This window comes from Ursus americanus, chromosome 8 (assembly GCF_024610735.1).
Source record: "Ursus americanus isolate L20-20 chromosome 8, mUrsAme1.1.p, whole genome shotgun sequence".
Classification (NCBI taxonomy): Eukaryota; Metazoa; Chordata; class Mammalia; order Carnivora; family Ursidae; genus Ursus; species Ursus americanus.
The window spans coordinates 40,413,430-40,431,878 of NC_142134.1; the positions used below are offsets into that span (position 1 = coordinate 40,413,430).

The 18,449-nt window shown below is 44.9% G+C and overlaps 1 long non-coding RNA gene across 1 annotated transcript in view; it reads right to left on the minus strand.

Annotated features, from left to right (window-relative positions):
* Positions 1-16,986, minus strand: part of LOC148109569 (uncharacterized) — a 33,735-nt gene extending 16,749 nt beyond the window's left edge. Inside the window, exons 1-2 of the long non-coding RNA XR_015725404.1 lie at positions 16,836-16,986; positions 3,025-3,433 (exon numbers count right to left, since the gene is read on the minus strand). This is a non-coding gene — a long non-coding RNA (uncharacterized LOC148109569). The remainder of the gene's footprint in view (positions 1-3,024; positions 3,434-16,835) is intronic.
* Positions 16,987-18,449: the final 1,463 nt, after the last annotated feature.

The following is an 18,449-nucleotide window of genomic DNA, read 5'->3' on the forward strand; positions in this document are numbered from 1 at the left end:
ACACATACCTTCACCCAAAGCTACATTGCAAGACTCAAAGAAGCAAGAATCTAGTTTGAGCAGAACAGAAACATGTTGAGGAAGCCGAGTAAGTGCTTCTAAGAAAGCTCCAAAGTCATAAACCCTAGGTTTAAATCCCAGCTCTACTGCCTGCTAATCCCGGGCAAAATACTTAACCTCTTTAAGCCTCCATTTCCCCAACTATAATGGAGGGTGATGCTAGGGATTGCTGTGAGGATTAAGTGAGACCATGCATGTCAGACATGAGCCCAGGGCCTGGTCTATAAGCTATCAGTACCTGGTAGCTACCCCTACTGGAATTATATTTCAGAGGCACCCATGCCATATCACTCTTGTTCATTTCTCTGTGCCCAGCACTTAGCAGAATGCTGGCTCACAGTAGGTGTTGAATGGGTATTTGTAGACTTGAATTGATGTAACTGCCTTTCCTGTTTGACATGCCCTGTGCCACATTCCCTCTGAGACTGGTAGGTGACACGGTTGAAAAACATGAGGTCAGGCTAGTTAAAAGCATTGCTCACTAGGTAACACCCAGAGACTAAACGCTCATGGGCTTTGATGAAATGCAAGCCATATAACGAACATAACCATGACCGCCCAGGTCAAGGGCCTCTACTATGCTTTTCTTCATGCCCTCCCTCTTGAAAGGAATGTGACTTGCTTATTCCAGCAAAAGATGTAAAATGATAAATTAGATAATAAATTAGGACCAGAGAAATCCAAACGTCAATTCAAGTACTACTTACTGAATGTTTAGCATGTGTATGTTTAAGACTTTTTGCTGGGCACTGTAGGATATTTGAAGTTCAACAAGAAAACGCTTCTCTCAAAGCATGTACTTTCTAATAATTGAGTGGCTTATGGATTATGGTATCAGAAAAATGCCATAAAGAAGATCAAATGAATGATACAGGAAATGAAAGAAGGGAGAAATCATATTCAGTTGTAATTATCTGGATATGTTTCTTGAGGGAGGTGGTCGTTTCTGATGGTCTTTGAATTTGTTACTATGGGAGGGAAAGTTTCAGAGGCAGGAGGAATGATGGGGGTAGGAGGCATGGAGCAGAGAAATACAGAGTGCTTGGCAGTCAGTGAGTCATCTATTTTAGATGGATCATACAATACACGTAGAATATGTCTAGAAAGAGGGCTTTGGGGGTCTGGAAGGTTTTGATGAGGATTTACAGAGCAAGGGGAGCAACTGAGATTTTGAGCAAGGGGGTCGTAAGATTAGATTGGCATTGGGGAAGGATAACCTGGCAGTGGTATGTGAAATGGATTGAGGTGGAGAAAAAGACAGGAAGTGGGGTATGACTTAGGGGACAGTTGAAGAGATCAGAGCCGAAGTTATGAATGGAGGTGCTGGCAGCAGGAACAGATAAGAGGGACCACTGGAGGAGGGGATTTGCAGAGGAAGCTACTACAGGGTTTAACAGTCCTGTTTTACTCTGAGAGAAAATGAAGCATGTCTACTTCCTCTTTCCTGAATCAGCTCTTGCAAGCTTCTGGTGAACAGACCCCAGGCTTGGAAGCAAACTGTGGACCCCCGGTCTGTTGGTTGGCAGAGTGGGTTGGAGAATTGGAAGCATCTCTCATTCTCCCCGATTCTCCATGTGCTTTAACCTAATTCACAGCCTCAGAGGAAAGAGCTAGATGAGTGAGATCTGAGAAGGAAGCTTCTCTGCTTGGCAGCCTCATCTGTGACAGAACATTGCACAACAGTCACGCATCTCTTGGAACGTGACAAAGACCAGGATTATCAGCTTATGTGTTCCTAGCCTCCTGTCCTCTCTCCCCTCCACATCCTCCACCACCTAAAGAGAATTTTCTCTTGATTGCTCAGCTTCTCCCTCTCCTCTCCTCACTTCGGAGAATTCTGTCTCCATGTTCTGTGTTTTCCTTATGAAATAGGGAGAGAAACCAGATGGAACTAGGAAGAAAGGAGGTAAATTCCTGGTGGCTTGGTTAATTCCAGGATTACACTTTGCTCTGTAAAATTCAGGTCATGGGCTAAATAGACAATATAATAAAGAATGAAGCCAGAAGACCAAGTCACCTATATACTAAGGAGCTAAGAGAGAAACAGGGAAAAAGAAAATGAAAAATAGCCTGGGCTGGGTTTCAGAGAACATTTGAAGGGGAGACTTGGCAAATGAAAGGCTCTGAGACACAAAACATGTTGCTGGAGAGTTTCAACAGAATCTTTTAATGATAATTAAGTGTTGGAATTTTTGTTTTGGTTGCTCAATGTTCTTAATGTTTTATGTTTTTCATGTTTTGTTTTAATGTAGTAACATGCTGAGACTGGACAACATTGCACCCCAGCTTATATTCAAGTTGTAGACTAGCAGAATGGTTACCAGTAGAAGTTCTGGAACCAAACTCTGGAATCTCAAATCCCATTTCTACCACTTAATGGCTGTGTGACCTTTGGCTAGACGCTTCTCTGTGACTCAGGTGTTTGTCTGTAAAATGTGTTAACAAGAGGGTCCACTGTTGTTGCGAGGATTAAGTGAGTTAATATTTATAAAGCTCACATAATGCTCACGTAAATCCTGGCACGTAGTTAGCACCAGATAAGCATTAGCTGTTATTAGTACAGCAAAATCTAAGATTTTTCTGCTTCAGTTCAACCGAGAGGGTGAAGATGACTACCAGAGAATTATCCTCAGCAAAACGGATCCTAAGTTTTGGGGAAGAATGCAGGTTCTAGGTGGTTGTGATAGGCAGATTTCTAAAATGACCCCCAATGGAGGCAAACCAATAAGAGACTTTTAATGATAGAGAACACACTGAGGGTTGATTGAGGGAGTGGGCGGGGGATGGGCTCAATGGGTGATGGGGATTAAGGAAGGCACTTGTGATGAGCACTGGGTGTTAGATGTCAGTGATGAATCGCTAAATTCTACTCCTGAAACTAATATTATACTATATGTTAATTAGAATTTAAATAAAAGTTTGGAAGAAAAAAAAAGAAATAAAATGACCCCCAGTGATTCCTACCTGTGGGCATTCATACTGTTGGGTAATTCCGCTCCCCTTGATCGTGGGCTGGACCTGGTGCCTTGTCTGTAACTCACAGAATATGGCAACAATGATGGGATGCCACCTCTGATTAGGTTACAAAAGGTTGTGACTTGGGTCTTGCTAGCAGACTCTCTCTCTCTCTTGCTGTTTCCGATGTCAGATGCCTTGTTGGAGAGGCACATATGGCAAGTAACTGAGGGAAGCCCGTGGCCCACAGCCTGTAAGGAACTGAGGCCATCACTCCAAAAGCCTGTGAGGAACGACCAATACCCACTGAGTGAGTTGGAAATGGATCCTGTCTCATTTGAAACTTGATTGTAGTTTTCTGAGAGATCCTGAAGCAAAAATCCCAGCTAAGCCACGTCCAGATTCACAACCCCAGAAACTGTGAGATAAAAAATATGTGTTATTTTAAACCATTAGGTTTTAGAGTGATTTGTTACATAATAATCGATAACTAATACAGCCATGTGCCAAAGTAGGAACTTGGGACTGAGCCAAGAGTGGCGATCCAGCTGTAGGACATTGGGTGGAAGCTGGGGGGGCTTGAGGATGGCAGCCACGCTAGGAGTGTCCTATGGTCAGCACTGGAGAAACCAGACCCCAGGTCTACATGCAGAGGAGAGTGACTCAGGCTGAGCCCTTGGGGTTGGGGTAGCTGGGACTGTCCTAATGCTTCCCCCTTCAGGTGCACACAGTCTGGGAACATGTAGTTCTCATCCTGCATCAGCGATCTCTTCACAGCACTTCAATGTGGACTCTTCTGGAAATGCCTCCTTATCTTTATGAAACCACTCCATTTGTTTATTAATTCATGCAACAACTATGAGCTGGTCACTTCTATGTGGTACGGATACACCATGAACAAGAAGAAATGGTCCGCACACACTTCACAGTTTCTTTTAGTTTTATTCCTATCTTTTTTTTTTTAATTCTTATCTTTTAAACTACACCCCTGTCTCCTTCACTGGAGGGAACTTCTGATCTCATACCTCTTAAAGCCTGGTGTTCTCCATGGCATTGTCCTGACTCTCTTTTCTTCTCATCTAACGTGTCTCCCTGAATGAGTCCAGGTTTTATCCAGCACCTGTGCGTTGATGACCCTAAATCTACATAATCTAGCTCAGAACTCCGAATGCCAGGTGCAAAAATGACCAAAATTAATTTCCTCTACCCCTTCCCTCTCCCGTCCTGTCCAAACCTTCCTTTTCTCCAACATTTCCCCTCCTAAATAACAGCCCCATCGTCCCCCCAGACTGAGGATGCGCATCTTCCCAATTCTTTCCTCCTGGCCTCCCCCTTCCTCCTCCAATCTCACTAAGTCTTTTAGATTTTTACCTCCTCAGGACCCGTTTCCTGTTCTCCATCAGGTCTGGGATGGGCCCATTTTAAGCTTCGATCTTCTTTTAGTGAGTCTGATGCAATAACCTGTACATCGATTCTCCTGTCTCTATGCTCACCTTCTGCCTCACCTTTCACACTCGCGCCGGTGCGAGGTTTCTAACTGCTGCACTATACAGTTCTGGCTCAAACCCTGCAATGATTCCCCATTGTCTGCAGGGTGAAGTCCACATTCATCAGCTTGCTCTTTGCAGCCCTTCACAGTCTGACTCTAGCCTCGGTTCCAGCTCCTTCCTCACACAAACCCTATGCGCCAGCCACACCATCTGCAGTCTTCCCCACATGCTGTGGCTCACGCTCTTTCGCTTGAGGGGCCATCCCCTGATCTTGTCTATCCGGTGACTTCCAAGTCATCTTTCAAGACTCAGCTTCAAACATTTCTTTGACTTCTTCAGGTAGAATCGACGTCCCCTACTAACCTCTGCATTACCTTCATTATAGCCCTTTTCATATCTTATTTGTATTCAATTATTTCATGTCAGTGTTCTCTGTGGCTCCCTGAAGGCAGAAACCCTGTGTTTTCATTTTCAACTCTAGTACTTGTCTTTTACTAGGCATCTAGTGAAAGTTTGCTAAATGAATAAGTGAATGAATGAACAAATGAATCAACTGATCAGTGCAGGCCTGAGTCTGCAGGTGGGGAGATGAATGGGCCCAGCCATGGGGAGTTCTAGAAGGAGAGCAGAGGAAGTGGACCTATTCCTCTCCATCCTCGGGCCTGTAGCCCAGGCTTGTGTTCACTCCCTTATACAAATACACCTGCCACAAGCCTTCTAATCTAGTGAATTCAGCCCATATGGTATGAATCACATAAAGTCAAAATTAGCCCCTTGAGAATCCCTTAAAATTCCTCTCAAGTACATCGTGCAGATACGTCATCTCTCAATCCGGTACATCTGGCTTTCTTTCCAGCCCAAGAACAGATCTGTCTCTCTAGTTGAGAACCAAATAAAGAAGTTGGCGGACATTCAGGGGCCTTGTTGGAAGATAAATGATTATCCTACTCACCGTGCTGAGGTGCTCCTCACCACGAGAAGTAGGAGAAAACGGAGCCTGAGCGAGACCAGCTGACCCTCATTCCACATACCTCACTTCCACTCAGGACCCACACGTCTATCCCTCGGTTAACACCCCACTCGCCTCCCTACTTCAGCCACCCAAGTCCCAAGTGCACTTCTTGACCTCAAGGCGCCTGCCTAAGCCTGGCCTCTCCTGACCAATTCGGCCATGTCAACTGCTTCTCTCAAGAAGTACTCTCCGCTCAAGTGACGTCAGCATTCTCCCTGATCTCTCTCAAAGTGCTTTCCTACCTTTCTGTCTTTGCTCAAGCTGTGTACTCGGACAGGAGGCCTTCTTGTTCCCCTTCCTTTATTCAAATCCCACCGGCAGGTAAAGCCCCACACATTTCGACCCCTCCCAAGTCTCCTCCCCCCCATGTCGGTGCCCATCGCTCCCATTTTTGAGTTTCCGTTGCCCTTAGGGTCAAGACTGAGCATTTAATTCAGACTTGAACTGTTGGTCTGTGGAACCTTTTCCACGGCTAGGAGTCCTGCAGTCCACTAGCAAATATCTGTATCTCTTTGAGAACGGTATTTGACAAATCAAGAAGGGTAGAGAATTAGAAAGACTGAATAAACCCACTGTTGGCAAGACTATGTAGCAACTGAAATTCTCATACCCTGCTAGTGAGAATAAAACTGGCAATACTTACTAAAGCTCAATATTTACATATCCTCTGACCCAGCAATGCCGTTCTTGGGTATACACACCCAAGAGAAAGGAGTGCTCCTGTCCACCAAAATACATGCACAAGCATGTTCATGCCAACTTTATTCTTAATAGTCAAACTGGAAATCATTCAAACGTCTGGCATTAGTGGCTTGGATAATAGTTTACAGAATGGAATGTTACACACCAACGAAGAAGAATAAACTACAGCTACACACAACAGCACAGAGGGATCTCACGGACGTAATTTTTGTTTTTAAATGTAATTATTCTTTAGGTGGCCCAACTCTACATGTATTCTATTTATTTTCATCTTAACCATTTTTTAAAAATTAAAGTATAGCTGACACACGATGTTACGTTAGTTTCAGGTGTACAACAGTGACTTGACGAGTCTCTCTGTTATGCCGTGCTCACAAGTGTAGCTGCCATCTCTCACCAGTCAATGCTAGTATAAGACCACTGACTGTATTCCCTATGCTGTACCTTTCATCCCCGTGGCTTATTCATTCCTTAACTGGAGGCCTGTATCCCCACTCCTGTTAACTCATCTGCCCATCCCTTCATGCCCCTCCTCTCTGGCAACCACCCATTTGTTCTCTGTATTCATGTGTCTGTTTCTGCTTTTTGTTTATTTGTTTTTTAGGTTCCATGTATAAGTGAAATTATATGGTATATATTCATCTCACATTTATTTCACTTAGCATAATATCCTCCAGGACCATCCATGTTGCTGCAAATGGCAAGATCTCATTCTTTTTCTTTGGCTGAGTAATATTCCATTGTATATCCACAGATATCATGTTGAGTAAAAGAAGCCAAACACAAAAGATTTCACTTATATGAAGTTAGGTACAGGCGAAATAATCGCTGGTGTTAAAGGTCGGAATAGTGTTTATGTTTGGGGAGTTATGATGAAGAAAAGATGCAAGAGAGACTTTGAGGGTTCTGAAAATACGGGTGGTGATTATCCAAGTGTGTATGTAAAAGTTATCAAGCTGTATGGTTAAGATTGGTATAGTTCACCTGCTGTAAGTGATACCTCAATAGAGACTTAAACAAGAGTGTGCTACACTATGTTGCTTTTGCTTTCCAGCATTTATTTATCCTTTTCTTAAAGTAATTTCACTCAGATTTACCACTGGTCTTCACCTTCAGGGTGGCAGACAAGGCTGATATATATATAGGTCACATGATCCAGAACCCCTCAATCAGTATCTTCCATACCCTGGCCACAATAATTGGTTCAGGGATAGACATGTGATTTTACCTAAACCAATGAAATTTAAACCCAGAACTTTTTCTCTTTTTAAGATTTATTTTAGAGGGAGAGGGAGCATGAGTGGGAGGGGGAGAGGGAGAGGGAGAAAAAAATCCCAAGCAGACTCCCTGCTGAGCACGGAGCTCCACCACAGGGCTCGAACTCATGACTCTGACGGTCAGGATCTGAGCCGAAACCAAGAATCGATGGCCCAACCGACTGCACCACCCAGGCGCCCCAAACCCAGAACTTTTTAAACAAATCCTAAGCTTACGTATAGATTTACAAGAAGATGAGAGGTTCTATCAAAACATGTCAACTGCCTGTTGTTAGACCTAGCTCCTCAGAGGGAAAAGGACAGAAATATGATCTCCTAATCCTCACAGTTCCCATGCTGAAGCTGTTGCCTGACTTTGAGAAACAACTCTCTCCTATGTCCATCCTTCACTTCCCTTGAGGTTGTTGCCTCCCTGGTGAAGTGGATAGGAGTAGAAAGAGTATGGTTTCGGGTTTGTCAGATGCCTCCATGAAGACTCAAGGATCACATGACCACAACCTTGCTGCAGAAGAGGCTGGGCAACGTCAGAGCACCAAAACACATTTGGGGGCTCACGTTACATCCCATTGGCCACCTCTGAGCTCAGCCACACTACTGTTCTCACCGACAGCATCTCTCCCATAAGCGTGAGGTCTTGTCCTTTAACATCCTGCCCCAGGGCCTTCTCCAACACCATGAGACCTTGCTCAGCCCACAGGTAAGAGTAACCCCAGGTACAGGGGAATTCATGTCCCTCTCAGTAACTTCCAGTCACTGGGATATGGAAGCTGGCCAATAAAGGCTCACCTTTAGGTGTAGTGGTAGGAAACCTTCTGTACCTTTCTCACCTTGATAACACACTTTCCTTCTTGACGTCACCTTCCCTGCTCCCTCACTCCTACTTCAGATGAACTTTCTGATAAATTCCTTAAGCCAGGTGCTTCTGTCAGACTCTGCTTTTGGGGCGGGGGGGCTCAAACTAAGAGCTCATGAAAAAACTGGGGAGCACTAACTTTACTCAACCAGCAGGTTGAAGGGCTTTGTCAACATAAGGTAAGGAAAGGTTTGGAGATGTGAGAACCTCTTACAGAATTACAAATTAAGCCTCAGGGGTTTACAGAGCCCTTGGGAGAGACAGCAGTACCACAACACCTTAGCCTCCCTCCTTCATGGATACATCTTGGATTTTACTCCGAAGTTATTTTGGATTCCATTTATTGTCTTATTGGCTTATGTTAAAGCAGATTTTTGTCGAGGGCAGGCCAGGGCTTAGTTCCTTCACATAAAGGACAGTGGTATGTTGTAACTCTGTTGTTTTTCTTTTCTGTTGAGATAATATGATTGTGTAGCCTTGATTTTTACATAAGATTATGCCCTTGTTTCAGCCCTAATCTATAGAAAATCTGGTTGACACATATAAATTATTATTACCTAGCTATTATCTAATTTTGGCAAGTCATGCCTCAAAGGTAATTCTGATCTCATGAGTATCTAAATGGGTCTAGAAGTTTCTGGGCTTTGCCAAGTAGATTTACAAATTTAGATCCTACTAAGGTGGTGGTGGTTAAATAGCTACTTATTGATGGGAATTCTGAGTTTCTCTGATTAAAAAAAAAAGGCAACAATTAGAAATATGCATTTAGCTTTTACTCTGTGCCAGCCCCACTGACATTGCTAATCCCTGCAGCACTCTGGCAAGGTGGTAGTCATAATCCGCCCCTTATAGCCAAGGAAGCAGGAAGCTCACAGAGCCTCTGTGACATCATGGCCCAAGGTCATATGGCAAGTACATTGACAAAGCAGAGATCTGAATGTGCATCCAGTTGATTCCAGATTTCTTGCTCCTCCCTCTGTAGGTCATGCACACATATCGCTAAGTGGGAGAGTCTATGGGAAGAAGAAAAGGAAGGAGTACCCCACAAATGAATCATAAGGTCAGAGGATCTCAGACTCGGAAGGAAGTTTAGAGGCCATCTATCCATACCTATGGGCAGGACATACGGGTCTGCAGAGGTGCAGACAGGTCAAGAATCAGGGGAAGGAGCCTGGCCAGATGTAGGGCTGGGCCTATGTCCTGGGCAGATGGTGGTGGTGGTGGTGGTGGTGGTGGTGGCAATTATAATAAAAGAACCACCTGTACCTGCTTTCCCCACTTTTCCCCCACAGCCTTGAGTTATGTATGTGTGTACATGCACACTTACACACAAACACACATAATAGAATTCACCATTTAACCATTTTATAGTGTACACATAATTCAGTAGCATTCATAGTATTGTGCAACCATCACCACTATTGAGTTCCAGAACATCTTCATCTTGCCAAAAGGAAGCTCTCTTCCTTTGTGAGCTTAAGAATCACTTAAGAAGTCACTCTTGGGGCACCTGGATGGCTCAGTTGGTTAAGCGTCTCACTCTTGGTTTCAGCTCAGGTCACGATATCATGGGATTGAGCCCCACTTTGGGCTCCATGCTCAGTGCAGAGTCTGCTTGAGATTCTCTCTCCCTATCTCTCTGCCCCTCCCTCAGCTCACTCGGACTCTCGAGCTCTCTAAATAAATAAATAAAATCTTAAAAAAAAAAAAAAAGTCACTCTTCATTCCCCTCTCCCCTAAGCCCCTGGCAACCATTGCTTTTTCTCTATGGATTTGCCTATTCTGAACATTTCACATGAATAGAATCATACAATATGTGGTCTTTCTTATCTGGTCTTTGCTACTTGGCATAATATTTTCAAGGCTCATCTGTGCTGTAGGGTGTATCAGCACTTCATTTCTTTTTACGTTCATGGCCTTGACTTAAAAAAAAAAAAGATTTATTAATTTCAGGGATGCTTGGGTGGCTCAGTTCGTTAAGTATCTACCTTCAGCTCAGGTCATGATCCCAGGGTCTTGGGATTGAGTCTGGCGTTGGGTTTCTTGCTCAGCAGGGAGCCTGATTCTCCCTCTGCCTGCCCCTCCCCTCTGCTTGTACACTCTCTCTCTCTCTGACAAATAAAATCTTTAAAAAAAATTTTATTTCAGAGAGAGAGAGAGAGAGAGAGCACAGGGGGAAGGGCAGAGGCAGAGGGAGAAGGGAAACAGATACCACTGAAGAGTGCAGAGCCCAACAGGGGGCTTGATCTCCCAACCTGGAGATCATGACCTGAGCTGAAACCAAGAGTCAGATGCTTAACTGACTGAGCCACCCAGGCACCCCTAGAATCACTAAATCTTACATCTGAAACTAATACAATATATGTCAATTATAGCTCGATTTTTTTAAGTAAAAAAAAAAAAAAAATCAACTGATCAATCCATCATCACCCGTCCTTATCTGAGCCCACACCTGTGCTGTTCAGTGCTACCAGAGAGACACTCCCAACCTCAGTGAGTAATGCCTATTTCTGTGGGGCTCTTGAGCTGCCCAGAGACACGTCCTTCCCTATGCCCCTGGGAAGAGCTTTCTTTTGCTCCCCTGGAGCTATTTCAAGGTTCTCTTGTCAAAATTCATTCCATGAGAGCATTTCCTCCTTTACTTGCATGGAATGACCTTGCCTCGAGCTTCTTAGTGAAAAGACACCATTTGAGGGAGACTCCATGGTGTCCTGCTGTTCCCCCAGTACACCTCTCACTCTCCTCTTCGCCTCTAGTTCAAATGGAAGAGACTTTCCTTCTTCTGTCAAGCATTCTGTTCTCTGGATCCCAGCTCTTCCAGCTTCTGAAAAGATCCTGCTTTCAGAAGGCTCTCAGACACGTAAATCAGTCTGTACTCCCTTTGGCTAAAGATTCTACCGAACCCTTCTCATCCCAAGCCCTGGAAATTCTGAAATGTTTTCCCTCACAAGATGTGCTTTGGCGCTCTTTTCAGAGTCCCTCCCTCTTCTCTACGTCCTCCCAGGGAAGAGGAATCTGTGGGGCATCATTTTGGGTCATTTGCATCATGTAAACCTTAAACACACATCATGTACTGTTTTCCGAATGTGGCGGGATAATACATTGAACCCTAGTCCTGGTATTTCCTGTCACTCTTTCCCAGCCCCACTGTTTAGGCGGCCAGGCATTTTGTTCCGTTGCCTCAGGGAAACGATGACACAGCATAATGTGAACAAAGGACACTCATTTTTGGCTCAGGCCTCAGGGCAAACACAATACACTGGGAAGAATATAAAAAGCCAGGCTTTCCCTCTAGACTCGATAAAGATTCTACAGTCCGATGAGTGAGAAGAGAGAGGGGCCAGGGGCACAAAGAAAGCTCAGAGACCGGGGGCCACCGTGGGCGACGCTGTGGCGGCTGCCCGCATACCCCTTCGGGCCTGAACACTCCTTCCCTCCAGCTTCCAGGAGTATGGACAGCTCACCAGAGTCCCTCCCCAGGGCAGGCGAGAGGCTGCCTAGGCCCAGATTACGCCCCCTCCCTAGAGACTACCAAGAATAACGGTTCTCCTCTGTGTAAGAACACAAGTCTGGCCCACTAGCTTTACCTTCGGCGGACTCTGAGGGGTCATCCACCTTCAGACCCCCGCAGAACTGGCAGAGGCCCCTGCTGCACCTGTACCCCGCTTCAAGCCCTCCCTCTGCTCCACCACAGCTGTCGTTCCAAAAGACTCTCCACCCTCAACAGCTCCTGGCGCAAATATTCATCTACCTAAAAAGGTTGTTCAGACAGGGCCTGGCTACTTCTAGGAAGATACACCTGTAAACTGAAGAACGGAAGGAACCTGAAGACGATCCCGGAGTTCCTGAAGCTCAGCCTTGCGCAGGAGGGGAGAGGAGAAATGGTGAGTGGCTTATATAGGTTGAGAAGGCCCGAGCTGGCCTCAGCATTTCCCACAGGCATGAACATCTGCCAGAACAGGACAGGATCAGTGAGGTGTCCAGGAGGGTCCCAGTCATGGCGCTAGCAGACTGCGGGCCTGAAGAGGCCTCAGGGTTAGGACCTGCATGGATGCAGAACTGAAGACCAGATGGGAACAAGGACATCTCAGAAGGGGCCACTGTGATGGACAGGACACCGAGCACCTGAATCCAGCCCCTTTCCTTGAGGTCTTGATACTATCTACAACCCCCTGAACTTCCTCAAGAAAAGGAAATCAGGTTGGGAATGGACAGATGTATCTCTCTCAGGGACGCTTGGGTGACTCAGTCGGTTAAACGGCAGCCTTTGGCTCAGGTCATGATCTCAGGGTCCTGGGATCAAGCGTCGGGCTCCCTGCTCAGTGGGGAGCCTGTTTCTCCCTCTCCTTCTGCCTGCTGCTTCCCTGCTTGTACTCTCTCTCTAATAAATAAAATCTTAAAAAAAGAAAAAGAAATATCACTCACATAGGCTATGAAATCATGTTTATCAAACCTCTATGCGATCTCCAAGCCAATAATCAAAAGATAAGCAACAGATTGGGGAAAATATTCAACAAATATAAAGACAAAGGACTACTATTTTTAACAGAAGGAGTCCACACAAATGGACTAGAAAAATTCAAAGACCCCAAACGGGAAGGAGGAGAGGAGAAATGGGCACCAAACAGTTGTGAATATCTTGGGTGGTGTGGGTGGAATTACAGAAGATTTTTACATTTCTGTAATGTTCAAGTTATTACAAACTGTCACAATTTAGTTATAATCAAAGCCAATCTCAACTACATCAGTTTAGCTCGATTATCTTTTGAAGCACAGTCTATCTTTTCCCTGTGTGAGAAAAATGAAGCATAGGGCATTACACAGTAAGTGGTGGAGTTAGGATCCATACCCAGAGCCTGCCTCTCTAGCCTCTGTCTTGACTGGTATGTTACACTGGCATATATTATATATGCCTAAGCAGCATATTTACCATAGTATGTAGTTATATATATAGTTTTATATATATTTACATATAAATTTATATGTATTTATATATAAAACATATGCACTGGAGGCATATATATAAACATATATGTGTGTTTTAATTTGCAGTTAAAATATTTACAAGGACAATTACAGACACTAAAACGCCAATGACACAATATTACTTGAAAGGTGATGCATGAAATGTGTGTACACAGGGATATGTAATTTTCTACATACATAACATACATCTCTGAAGAGGCTCTCATCATGGCATGGATGACAGTGACCTTTTCTCTTTATTTGTCAGAGTGCATCAAGTACCACAAGCCAAGGGTTGAACTCATTCATACACACTCCAGGTGTCCAGGCTAGACCAGCTCCCTCTCCTTCCTACACCACCACCCTGGCCCATCCTGCCGTGCAGTCACTGTCAGGGTCATTGTTCGCTTCCCCAAACGGCACTATGAATTTGTGAGGGAACCGAAACTCAGAGAGGTGAAGGACCTTGACCAAGGCTGCGCAGCTAGGAAGAAGCCAAGCATGGACTTAAACCAAGCTTCTCCAGGTTTGACCCTAGTTTTTCTGACCCCTATTATAGTTGTTGTTTCCATTCCATTGTGCTACTTCCTTCTCTATCTAGGAATTGAAAGTTTTTGAGAGAGAGAGAGAGCGAGCGAGCGAGCACGTGCACAAGCTTGTGCACAAGATCACACACAAGCAGGGGAGAGGCAGAGCGAGGCAGAGAATCTTAAGCAGACTCCATACCCAGCTCGGAGCCTGACACGGGGCTCTATCTCATGACTCTGAAATCATGACATGAGCCGAAACCAAGAATTGGCCACTTAACTGACTGAGCCATCCAGGTGTCCCTGAAAGCTTTTTATTTTTTTTTTAATGTACTTTTTATTTTGGAATAAGTTTGGACCTCCAGGAAAGTTGCAAAGATCGCACAGGTTCTGTGAACTCTTCACCCAGGTTGCCTTATTGTCGACATCTTTCTAAACCATGGTACATGTCAAATTTAAGAAATCACCAGGACTGTGATTATTAACCAAACTCCAGACTTTATTCAGATTTCACCAGTTTTCCCACCAAGGTCCTTTTTCTGTTCCAGCATCCAATCCAAGATACTACATTTAGTTGAAACTCATTTTTCTTTCGTACACTAAATCCATCAAAACCCACTCTTTAATTCCAGTGGAAAAGACTGCGCAAATCTGCCTGTGGTTTCCCGTGTGTTCAAGGAAACTTCTGCTTGTTCAATGGCCATCCTCAAGAATATACAGTCCGGTCAGCTCTTCCAGGTACAAGGAACAAAGAACCCCTCAACTTAGCTCAAGGAAGGCTGTGAGGAGAGCCCATGGAGTTCATGGACGCAAAGCCTCGAGGACGGGAACTGCAAGAGCTGTCAGGAATGGAGTACTTCTGGTTGGACTCTGAGCCCCTCTCTCCCCCCTACTCCCCACCTCCCCTTCTTTGCCTCCTCCTGCACCACTCTTCTCTCCTAACCCACTTCCTAAGCTTAATTTTTTCTACGAATGCTCACACTGGCCATCTTGGCCCACAGTCCTCAGAATTCAGCATGTGCCACCAACTGTAACTCACTCAGATTAAATCCCAGCTTATATATTCCAGCCAAACCCCGATTCCCATGGGCGCTAGTCAGTCAATGAATGGCGGTAAAACTTGGGTCTCATTTCCAACCTAATCAACCTTGTAATACATTTATTACAATGTTTTTTAATGCCACAGTAAAAAAGAATTTATGATGCAAGTTATCACTAATCTTTGACAACAGATTAGAATCCACTCAAAAAAATAGAGAAAAGGGATCATCAAAATTGAATGTTTAATTGTTGAGGGTAAACTAGACAAGAATAAAATCTCTAGGGATTATTAAACACAGCTTGCAGAGACTATCTCAAAGAATTTTGGACAACCTACATGGGATTCAAACATTTCCCAGAATTTCAGTGGAAACAGAATTTAGCTAATGTCCTAGAAAAGAAAGTACACAGCTAATGCAAATCTGCTAATTAGTCTCACAGAACATACTGGCTCTTGATGGTTTTCCCCTTTGGGAGAGGAAAAAATAACCCTGCTTATAAATCAATGTTTCCTTAAATAGACAGACTGAAATTTACTACAGTTCTTCAGGGATTTTAGGCTTCATAAACCAACAAGAGAGTTCTTCCTTGAATATACGTACACACCTGTTTTGCCATTGACACTTTCCACACTACTTCCTCTCTCTCTCCCTCCCTTCTTCACTCCTGAGGGCCTACCACATGCCACGTACTCTTAGGTCTTGATGAAACAGCAGCAAACAATAAGTAATAAAGGGGTTCAGAACATGTCACCTCAAAATATGCTGCTTTGACATATTATTTTGAGCTAAAGTCACTTGAAAAAACAAAGGGTACAAGGAAGGCACTCTGCTCCTTTTCTTCCTGAAAATGTGAGATGAAACTTCCAGCATGAAAGATGCCCTCCTAATACCAGGAGGAAAAAGAACATTTTTATCACCAAAGACGGGGAATTGAGGTTAAGGGAAATTTGTACACACAGGCCTTATTAAAATAACTCTTATCTTCTTCTAGTCTACCCATGTATTTTAGTTACTTTTCCACAATTGTTACTCTATTTTCCAACTTAGTATATAAGCACTTGGGCCTAGATACTTCTTCGGGTCTGTGTTTTCCTGTGAAGACCCCTATGTACATGAAAACTTTCATTAAAATGAAATTTGTATGCTCTTCTCCTCTTAATCTGTTAAGACAGTCCCAGCCAGAAACCCTAGGAGGATAGAGGAGAAACTTTACCTCCCTACAGTAGGAAATAAACAAACTAGAATATTAGATGTGTGACACGTTTGGGGAAATATAAAGCAAGGGAGGGGCCAAGGGAAGGACTCTGCTCCTTTAAACAGAGGGTCAGGGAAGGCTCATAGAGAAGAGGATACTTGAGCAAAGCCTGAAGCAGCTGAGGGAGAAAGGCTTGCAGATATTTGGGGCAAAAGCAAATGGGAAAGTTCTGGGAGTTTGAGAGCAACAGAGATCAGGGCTGGCATTAGCAGGAGGCGAGCTGCACAAATGCAGGGTTGAATCCTACCCTGCGTCCAAGTTTTTATACTTTGTGTACCACGGATTTTTTTTTTTTTGCATTAATTTCAGTATTTCATTAAAATGTTTTTTATCTTGATTACTGAATTTTTTGGCATTTCAAGGCTGATGCTTCACGAGCTTCAGGCTGGTCCAGGCCCTGGAGCTGATGGAGGGGTGAGAGTAGTAGGAAATGCCGTCAGATTAGGGGAGGTGGGGGTTCTGAAGAGTTTGGCTTTTACACTGAGTGGGATGGGAAGTTGCTGCCGAAACAAATTACTACAAATCTAGTGGCTTAAAAATCTTACATTTGTATCATACAGTTCTAGAGATCAGAAGCCCAACGGGGTCTTACCAGGATAAAATCAAGCTATCGGCGGCGGGGGGGGGGGGGGGGGGGGGTGCAGGGCTGCATTGCTTACCCCGGAAGCCCTGGGGGAGAATCGGTTTCTTACTCACTGGGTTTGCCAGCGGAATTCAGTTCCACGTAGTTGCACGACTGAGGTCTCCTGTTCCTTGCTGGGGGCTTGGTGGCCCCTTCCCGCATTTTCAAAGCCAGTAGCGGAGGGTCAGGTCCTCTCAGCAAATCTCAGTCTTCTGCTTCCCTCTTCCGCTTTTAAGGACGGGTGTGATTAGATTGGGCCCACCTGGTAATCCAGGACCATCCCCCACATCCCCACCCCCATCCCGTAAGCACACGTGCAAAGTCCCTTTTGCCCCGCAAGATACCATACTCACAGGTTCTGGGGATTTGGACGTGGACATCTTTGGGGAACCATCATTCTGCCCATCACCAGGGCTTTGAGCAATGGAGCTGCTCTGCTGAAAACAGTTGGGGCAGAGGGAGGGGCAGGGAGGGGCAGAGCAGAAACCAGAAAACTGGGAAAGACAAAGACGCTGACGCAGTAGTAATTCAGAGGAGAAATGATGGTGGCTTCGACAATGGGACAGCAGGTGTTATGGGTCAACTCGGTTAGACTACAGTGAGCCGGTATCTGATCAAACACTAATCTGGGTGTTGCTGTGAAGATATTTTGTGGATGTTATGAGAGTCCCTAGTGGGTTGACTTTAAGCGAAATTATCCCAGATCCAGGGTGGGCCTGATGCAATCAGCGAAGAGCCCTCTGAGCAGACCTGAGGGTTCCTGGTTGAGGAACCAACCCTGCTGGTGGACAGTGGCTTCATCTGTCAGCCGGGCATTCCTGCTTGCCTTTCCTGAGGGCCCACCCTGCAGACTCCAGACTCTCCTAACCAGCCCCAGTTATGTAAGCCGATTCCTGGCGATGAATCTCTTACTGTGCATCTCCAACCAGTTCTGTTTCCCTTGTCGAACCACATATAGGTACAGATACTGACTTTTATAATTTAGATGGTTATCAACATAGATACTGACTGATACAGAGACTGAAGGAATTTTGAATGTGGAGCTGACGGGAAATGCTAGTGGACTGGAAGTAGGATGGGAGAAAGAGGAATCAGGGATAATCCCAGAATCTTCTCCCTGAGCAGCTAGAACGATGGCTCACTTGTCTCCTTCTAAGATAGGGAATCGCTGTACCATGAAAGCCACTCCAAGAGCCCAATTTTCCCCCCAAGGTAGCCCCTTTCAGAGAGATGACGTCCCCAGGCAGGAATGGGGGGTGAGCCTGGCCAGCCCTGAGGTAGGCAGGCTCCCATCCAAAGGGGGGAATAGAGAATAAAGTCACCGCTGTGCTCATGCCACTCATCCAGAAATATTGTGGTTTTCCATTGCATTCTGGAAGAGCAGGTCTCTTGACTGTTCTCCACTCTGAACCTCACCTCCCCCGCTGGTCTTTGCTCTGTGGGAAACAGCTAAACCCTGAGCCAAAAACAAGCAAGGAGAGCTGAATAGAGACTTTATGAATAAATGTTGCTCTGTGGGCTTCTTTTTTCCTTGTGAAGGAACAGGGTGTGCTTGAAAGTAAAAAGTGAGTTGGGGTTTTTTGTTTTTTTTTTAATCTTCCTGGAAGGCAGAAAAGAAAAAGATAAAAAGAACAGCATTTGTCACTTGGTACTGCTCTGGTTAACACAATGGCTAGGTCCCTGACCCC